This window comes from Mus musculus, chromosome 13, assembly GCF_000001635.26.
Source record: "Mus musculus strain C57BL/6J chromosome 13, GRCm38.p6 C57BL/6J".
Classification (NCBI taxonomy): domain Eukaryota; kingdom Metazoa; phylum Chordata; class Mammalia; order Rodentia; family Muridae; genus Mus; species Mus musculus.
The window spans coordinates 48532642-48541641 of NC_000079.6; the positions used below are offsets into that span (position 1 = coordinate 48532642).

The 9000-nt window shown below is 37.3% G+C and overlaps 3 non-coding genes across 3 annotated transcripts; all 3 read right to left on the reverse strand.

The window, feature by feature from the left end:
• Positions 1–3370: 3370 nt before the first annotated feature.
• Mirlet7d (microRNA let7d) lies at positions 3371–3473 on the reverse strand. The gene has a single exon (NR_029656.1). It is a non-coding gene; the product is annotated as a microRNA let7d (primary transcript).
• A 1714-nt stretch (positions 3474–5187) lies between these two features.
• On the reverse strand, positions 5188–5276 carry Mirlet7f-1 (microRNA let7f-1). The gene has a single exon (NR_029731.1). It is a non-coding gene; the product is annotated as a microRNA let7f-1 (primary transcript).
• A 261-nt stretch (positions 5277–5537) lies between these two features.
• On the reverse strand, positions 5538–5631 carry Mirlet7a-1 (microRNA let7a-1). The gene has a single exon (NR_029725.1). It is a non-coding gene; the product is annotated as a microRNA let7a-1 (primary transcript).
• Positions 5632–9000: the final 3369 nt, after the last annotated feature.

Consider the following 9000-nt stretch of genomic DNA (forward strand, 5'->3'; position numbering starts at 1 on the left):
GGATTTCAACAATGAAGCTTTTCTATGGTGGGGGCCTCATTACTGATTCATCCAATTTCAGAAACTGTGTCCACTTCTTTCATCAGCTATGTAGAGGTGTTCACAATTATCTATATTTCTACAATGTCAGATGCAACATCTTTATTTCCCCTAAGTACTGTTGTCTCTCAGTCCTATCTTGCTGGTTTTTGCTTGTTAAAAATGTTATTTCTGCTTTAATCTTTTTTTTTCTTTTACTGACCTGAAGATCAGTTATATTTTCAGTTAAGTGTTAACAATGAGTTATTTTCATGATGTAGATACTGGTCACAATAAACTTTTAGTACTACTTGTTTTAGTATGTGGTTCCCATTTTCGTTTCATGAAATTAAAAAATTTTAATATCCTTGTATATTGGTTACAGTGTAAATTCTTTGATCTCTCCACACCACCCCCACCTTAAAATAGCCTTCAGTTTTTTCTGTTGACTGATGTCTATTTGTTTCTTTAATGAAGTACATTTCGTTGTTCATCTACTTCCCTTAAAAACTGGCCATTTCCTGATGATGCTTACTTTATTCCTTATCAAAGCATGATTCTACAAAGTCCTTGATGTGGGCATGCAAGTCCACATGTAAAAGATTAAGGCTTTTATTCTCATTTTAACAATGTTTTTGTGACATTTTATAAACAAAAAGGTTTTCTGGACATGTAATCACTTCTGCTGTCTTAGCACTAGCTGGTACCTTCAGTAGTTTACAGTAGTCTTGGTTTGATCTGTTAATTTCCCACTAGAAACCATCTTGAAGCTCCTGTTCCAATAAGCAGTTATGGAACCATTCAGAATTAGAATGACTGCAGGAAACCCAATTACTGAGCCTACTCACCTTTACCACTGATGTCCCTTCTCTGGGCCTTACGTGGAGGGGTTAGCTCCCAACTCAAAAGGCCTGTTTTCCCTCCAGACTAGTCCATCTTGTGTTGCTAGGGGTCTACAAGGAGGAACCAAACCAACCCACGGCCACCCACTCTACAATGTTCAGTCTGAGCCCAAAGGCCAGTCACCAACACAGCATGAATTCCAAAACTAATGCAAACATTAGTGCCTAGGCCTGTGGCATACTTACGCCTGAAAAATGACACGGCCAGACAGTGATATACGCCTTAACACAAAACCAACTGGACTTTGGGTTATTCTCTACACACTGTAAAATCTGGGGAGGCCTGTTGAGGACATAGGATGCTAAAATGAACTAAGGTCTGACCTGATTTAGCTCTTCTGAAGGTATTTTGTTGTGACTACTAATTTATGTTCTTATGGGGAGCAGTTTCTGGACACCTTGTTTCAGCTCTCTCCCCCACTTGCTCTTACTCCCATCTACCCTTTTCTTAGTGCACTGGTACTCAAACTTCCTTGCAGGCCTGATTATATTACTTTAAAAAGCACATCAGGAATCAATTTAAGGTGACCCAAATTTCCAAAGCATCAGGAACATCCGATGCTCATGATCATTGAGCTCGATCCTAGTCTGGCTGCCAAATCCCAAGATTGAGAAGTTTTGGGTGTCATCAGCCTCTCCCCACTGCAATGCTGTTGTGCCCATGCTCATAGAACCACCACCCAAGGGACCTATATTCTCTTATTTTTAGCTCAGCCAAAAAGCCTTTTCCTGAGAACCTGATCAGTGTCTTCACTATCCCCTCAGGGTTAACTTTCAGGATTCCCCTAATACACTGAATTTCCTCTGCAAGAAACTTAACTCTTATTGTAGGGTAATGCATTTCTCTCACACACATGACTTAAAATGATGGCCCATGTCTTAAAATTTAAGAATCTGGCAGAAGTAGGCAAGCAGTTTAGAGGCCAGCCTGGCTTCCATAGTGAGTTCCAAGACAGCCAAGGACATGAGACTGTCAGACTTAACAGCAAATGCTAGTTCTCTTTGTTTCCATCAAATTACTGACCAATCTAAACCCCTGTATCACAAGATAGCTATAATCACTAACACCAGTAGTGTATTTGTACAAGTTTCTCCTCCTGAAATACAAAACCTTCACAATTCCACCTCAATGGTCTCATATATGTATACCCTGAACTCCCAATTGTTTTAGTTTTGTCATTTTGATTACAAGGTATCAGGGTAGAGGGAACCTCAATGAGAAAAATTCTATCAGATTGGTCTGCAGGAAAGTGAGATATTAAACTGAGTTGGGAGGGCTTGGCATAGCCAACCTGTTTTAGGAGATACCACCCCTAGGCAACTGGTTCTGGGTTGTAAGGAAGCAGGCTGAGCAAACCATGGTAAGCAAGCCAGCAGTGTTCCACAGCCCCCTTTCGGGTCTTGCTTCTAGGTTCCTGCCCTAATCTTACCCAGTGGAGTAACATCAGCGATTTTAGCTAAAATAAATCCTTCCCTCCTCAGTCTTTATTGCAGCAATGGAAAGCAAAGACACCAACCTCCTTACCCAAAGTTTTCATAGGAGACATTACTATTAGTAAAGTTACCTGCTTCCCTCATTTGGTAAATGTTTGAACTATACTGAGGAAATGAAGAGGTATTTGCAAGGTAGTATTTGCTTGTGCAAATTCAAGACTCAAAGGTGTATGGAAATGTAGCCACATTTATAATCATATATAATATGAAATTACACGAACATTTACAAAACAGGAAATTATAAATATTGAATTAGCCTTAGTAATACATCTATGAATAATGGTAGTAGACACTAATAGAAAGTGAAGTTATAATAGATACCTAAAAAGATGATTTGGTGTCAGGTATAGTGGTACACAAGTGTAATTCTAGCATTGAGAAGTGGGATAGAAGGATCTCAGGTTCAAGGCCAGTCTAAGCTATACTACTGGGTGAGGAAGACTCAGCACAAAACAGAAAAGCACAAGTTTAAGTATGTCATATTTTTATTGAAAATGTTAGTCTACTATCCCAGCAACCATTGTCATTTGTATTGTCAAGCTGCATGCTGTACTGAGCCACTTAACACAATTACCTCCCACACCTCAGAAAACACATCAATTTCACATAATGTTAAAGCCAAATAAATATCCCGAATGCTTTCTTTCAAACATAATATGGGAATAGCTGATGTTCCTCCCCATGTCACAAAAGGAAAATTAAGTAAAAGATGAATATGAAAACTGCTTTCCAAAACTTCCCAGTTACCCCAATGTAAGATACATTAGCAACTAAGATTTACTTTGGAAAATTCAAAGTCTCATTAGATGACTGATGTAGTGCAATGCTGTTTACTAATCATCAATGTAAATACTGTCTTCAGAAGGCCTGCAATGTTCCCACTTACGAGAACCACTGCATGAAGAACAACTCTTGCTTACACGAACCCAAGGCAGAAAGGAAACGTATGCTGGTATAATAAGGCCCTAAGAAAGGCAGCAGGTCGTATAGTTAACTCCTTGTGGGCAAAATCTCTGCCCTAAAACTATGCAACCTACTACCTCTTCCTAGGAACCCATTTTATTCTTGCTGGTCTTCTACTTGGCAGATGCACTTCACACACCTGTTAAATCAGGCCTTTGAGTTATTTAAAATTCAACCATTTAGAATTCCTTGATATTCTTTAAAGTTCTTGGTCACGTGATCTTGGCAAAAGCCAAAAAAATTGCAATCGATTAAAAAATCAAATTTTTAGGTTATGTTAAAAATTAATCCAATTTAATCAGAGGATTAAAAAAGAAACCAACAATCTCTAACACTCAGCCCACTGTATATTTTATTTAAAACAATTATCAAAACTTCAAATATCAACTCTCATAAAATGGCCTCTTGGTAACCAGAAAATTACTTATCAAGTCAAACAAATGAGCCTAAAGCTTTTGCCATTTACTGGCCACATACTTCTCACTTATAACTAGCATCTCCATTATTTCAATTTTTGATGCCTGAATTAAAACAGAAGCAAATTCAGGTCATGACTTTTACCACTGGCAAAGACCAGTTTTAAGTGATTCTATCACTTTGCATAGTCACTTCAGTGGTTTTACAAAATACACCAGTTCTACAAATTCCATCTATTTGGTATAATAAGGATGTTAGTCCTCATGCAATTCATAACTAAAATATAAATAATCATCCCCAGGCCTCAGTAAAGGATGTTACAAAACTGCAAACTGGTAGATAGCCATGCTGGAGGAATAAGGGGTCACAAAATTCCTTGGCTACTTGCAATACATTCAACAGGTAGGTTATGCAGTCAACTTAAGAAAAAGCCAAAAAGCAAAAAGATTAAGCCAAAAAGAATCTTAAACATTTCTCCTTTTCTTTGGCATTAAATAAGACGTATATATTCCCCACCTGTTCCTCTATGTGGTCAATGTTTTGTATGTAACAAACACCAAATTTTCCAAAGTGTCCACCTACACAAGATTATTAAATAAAAAGTTTACATTTGGTTCAGGATATATCACTTGACCTGAGCTTATCCAAAGGAGTTTTATTCATGAAAAGATCATACTGACTATACCAATGCACTGAACTATAGTTAGATATAACTGCCCTTGCTTCCACGTTTTGCCTTTCCCCCTCTCTTTACTACAGCAAACAGTTAAAACCTAGAGCTTTTGGCCTTGCTTAGAAGGTCCAACAGATAGTTTGAGCACTAGAAAAAGCTGAAACATGAGCCCATCAACACTGCTAACATTCAAGTCACCTTTTAAAATACCCCTCTCATATTTTCTTTAAAGCTACCAATTATGGGCTTTGTCAAACCGAGTTTTGGGTGACTCCTTTGTCTTGTGGGTAAAATTGAGGCCTTAGGAGAACTAAGACAGAAGCCAGAGCCCCTCTTTCCTGTGTCTGTCCAAATCAATATACCAGTGAAGTAATATTAATACTCAGAGCATTTTAAGTATGATAATAAAATAACCAGATTTCAATTTAGTCCAGCAGTACCCTTCCAGTTGGTATGCCCATTTACCTGTGACATCTTTCTCTGGGCATGTGTAACAGAAATATAAAACTATACATCTATTAATAATCCCAAAAGGCCTGGTCCTAGATACTTACTTTTCTCATTCAGATATTTGTCCAAATTTCTTTAAACATGAACACTAAAAATGTTATAACAATGTTTATTGCACTGAGGAAATGAACTGTAAAATAAAACAAAAGGTCAGAATTCACCTATGTTTTATAATATCCTCTAGATAAAAACAATGCAGCAAGTCTACTCCTCAGGGAAGGCAATAGATTGTATAGTTATCTCCTAAACAGGGTAAAATCACTACCCCACAACTATACAATCTACTACCTCACTCTGATAGAGCAAGTTTTTCTTCTGGAATAAGCATCAGTCTCTTTCAAGAAAGGTTAACATTAAATCATCATCATCAATCAAAATTAAATCTTCATTTACATTGACACAGAATGCAAAGTAAGTAAAAACTTGCCCATTCCCATCATCTACTTGTTAAATTAAAAAGCATGCATAGCATAAGCAAATGCTTTTAAGGCAAGATATACTTTAAAACACTGCAGTTTGTTCTTGGTTTCCTATGAGACCCCATGAATGCAGACTTTTCCATCACCTTAGGAAAGACAGTAGATTGTATAGTTATCTCCCAGTGGTGGGTGTGACCCTAAAACTATACAACCTACTACCTCATCCCACAGTGAAGAGAACATCCAGGGTGAATGTTGAAAGTAATCACAGCTGAGCATCACAGGAAGCCGTTCTCCTTTGTAATTCCGGTTTCCTGTGTAATGAGGGAAAAGAAAATATTAGATTTTCACTACTTTAACTTGAACATGAAGTTTAACTGAACAGTTACATATATGACCTATATTGTAGTTTCATTGTATTATATGATACACCTGGGCTATAAGCCTCTAATTCAATATGTTATAAGATCTAGAAATTACATTCTTACCACTGTCTAATACTGAAGCTTAAATGTCCCCAATCCAAAAACCTAGTTCCCAGAGTACCAGTATGAAATGACCAAATGAAAGTTTATAGCTGGTGTGTGATATCGTAGCCAAAATTATGGGCACATTAAATATACGTGAAATTATCAAAGAGTAGGAAAAGATGTTCATGAGACAAATGAATTATGTAGTGACCTAATAGTAAAGATTACAAAGATAAGCAAGAACATATTGATTCAATGTCATGTAAGTTACAGTTCAAAAAATAAAGCCATATTCAAGGTCAACAGATTTTCATTAAGAGCACCAGGGAGGTTGGGACAAGAGGACTGCTGTAAATTTGAGGCCAAACCAAGCTACAAAATTAAAACCCAATCTCAAAAAACAAAAACCAGGCAAGAGGTATTTACCAGAGCTGAGACAGCTACTGATCTAGAAGCAGAGACGATATGGCTCATAAACACAAATACCCAATAAGTACAGGAAAGATCTAAATTATCATTCTTTAGTCATTATGAATATACCTATCCAAAACAGGACAACACACATCCATTAAAGCTATCCATCAAAAAAGGTAATGAGGACTAGAGATATATATTCAGGGAATAAGGTTGCCTATCGCCAAGCCTGAAAGACGTAAATTCAATCTTCAGGATCCACATGGTGAGGAGAGCTGATTTTCACAAGTCATCCTCTGACTACCACACACAAACATTTCTAAGATATTAGTAAGCTCTAGCAAGGATGTACACAAACTAGAATCTCATAGACTGTTGTTGAGAATAGTGAAAAGGCAAAGCTACTTTTAAGTTTAATAATTCACTAAGAATTTGAGCCATCATCAAATACAAGTTTAAGTTAGTATTGGACTCAAGTTAGTGATCCTGAAATAGTATATCTAAATCCCCCGTGCCCAGAGGCCCAGTTTCAGGTTGGGGGCTGATTACCAGGAAAAGTAAGGCCTTACAGAGTTAGAACTTTCAGCCTCACTTCTCAATCACAGAATGGCCAGTGATGTAAACCAATCCTGCCTCTAAGTAATGAACATTCTTAAAAGATTTCAGAAAGTTTCAATCTAGAAACATCCTCATGCAAGATTGGCTTCTGACCACCAGGACGAAAAGGCTCCTGTTAAGAAACATTCTGGGCCTCACTATACATATCTTTTAAAATAAACCAGTGATGGTTTTATAAGGTACCTTTTCCTGAGTTCTAGGAACCATTCTAGCAAATTACTGAGCCTAGGAAGTTGAGTTATGGGAAGCCTGTGAATTTATAGCCACTAAATTTAAATTCAGGTGGCATCCTAACACTCCAATAGCTTCTGAAGTAGGACAGGCATTCTATGGCATCTATGCTGACCACAACTGGTGTTCAGAGTTAGAAAATTAGCTGTTGGTGTTAACAATGCCAAGATGGTCAGAACTGCTTTTTAATGAGTAAAAAAGTTTACCGTAAGATCTAGCAACTTTCCTAAGCATATATATATATACACTAGAAAAATGAACACAAAAATTCTATACACAAATGTTCAGAGAAGCATTATTTGAAAGTTATATAGAAGACATGTCTCAAATTCTAATCATTCACTTCAAACTGAACCCTCATACAATTTAGCCTTTCTAGCCTCTCAGTTTTAATATTAACACAATGAACAAAACGATCTCTGAAAAGAAGCAATTATTTACTACCAAACCAAACCTCCATCGTTTTAAGTAAAAGTTCATACTTTTAAGTAAAAGATCATAATAAGTTTAAGAGCTTGCCCCAAATTGGAGCAAATAGCTCAGGACTACCAACAGACTTCTCCAGACCGCATTTCAATTCTACAATGCCAAGATACACATTTATAATTAGTCTCTAGAAAAGCCAAACCCAGGGCTGGAAAAATGGCTAAGTGTTGAAGATCATTTGCTGCTCTTCCGGAGGAATGCACCCATTGACTTACAACCACCTCTAACTCCTGCTACAGGGAACTGGAGGACAAAAGAGGACATCCATCTTGATTGTGTGCACACATATGCATACATATAAATCTTTTTTTAAAATGCCAAACCTCCATAAAATATAATCCCCACGATTTAAGACTGCTCTCTGTTTTAAGTTTAATACCAACCTCAATCCAACTTCCTCATTTAAAGCATGCTTGGGGCTGGGGGTGTGGTTCAATGATAGATGCTTGCCTAGCATATTGACCCTGAGTTTTAACCCCTAACATTGCACAACAAATTTAAACATGTTATAATCTTTCAAGGAGTGTGCCTATATAAATGGTGCTAAAAGGCAACCCAGAACTTCATACATGCTAAGCAAGTGTTCTGGCCCTGAGAAATACTCAGTCCTAAAATACAAGATTTTTCAATCTTGATGAGTGTAACATGCTTGCTTTAACACTGTTTCTTCAGGCCAATGGAATAATTCAAGACAAGAGCTTGTAACACAATTCCCAGGATGGAGAGATGGCTCGGCAGTTACAGGCACTACTACTTTCTTGCAGAGAAACCAGGTTCAATTCTCAGCATCCAAAGAGGCTCACAACCATTCATTACACCAGTTTCAGGGGACTGAATGCCCTCTTGACCTCTGTGCCACACAGACATACATGTGTGTGAAACACTTACATAAAACCTAAAAAAGTTATTTTAAAAAGTTACAAGGTATTTTTTTAAGTTATGTTGAAACAAGGGGGACAGAAATCTACACAGAATCACTTTCACCTCTTCCAACCCAACAAGAGATTCTTCTTAGTATTTTTTGGTTTGTGTGTGAGACATCAACCCAGCCCAGGCCCAAAATTCAACAACAGCCCTCTTGCTCCAGATTTCCAGTGCTGAGATTATTGGCAGATGCATGAGCCACCACACTCAGTATTTATAATCAGTATCTATAATGCTAAACTCTTCTACCCTTCTCTATGCTTGCCTGATATTAATATAAAAGATAATGTTGTTCACAAATTAATACTAACCTTCAACTCCTGAATATTATATTCACAAACTGATTTTTAGTAATAACTGCTCCTGGTCTGCTATATAGAGCTTGATTAGGGTAAACACTGGAAACTAAAATCTATAGTGAAAACAAGGTTAGATAAAGACCAGAAAACCAATCTAACAGC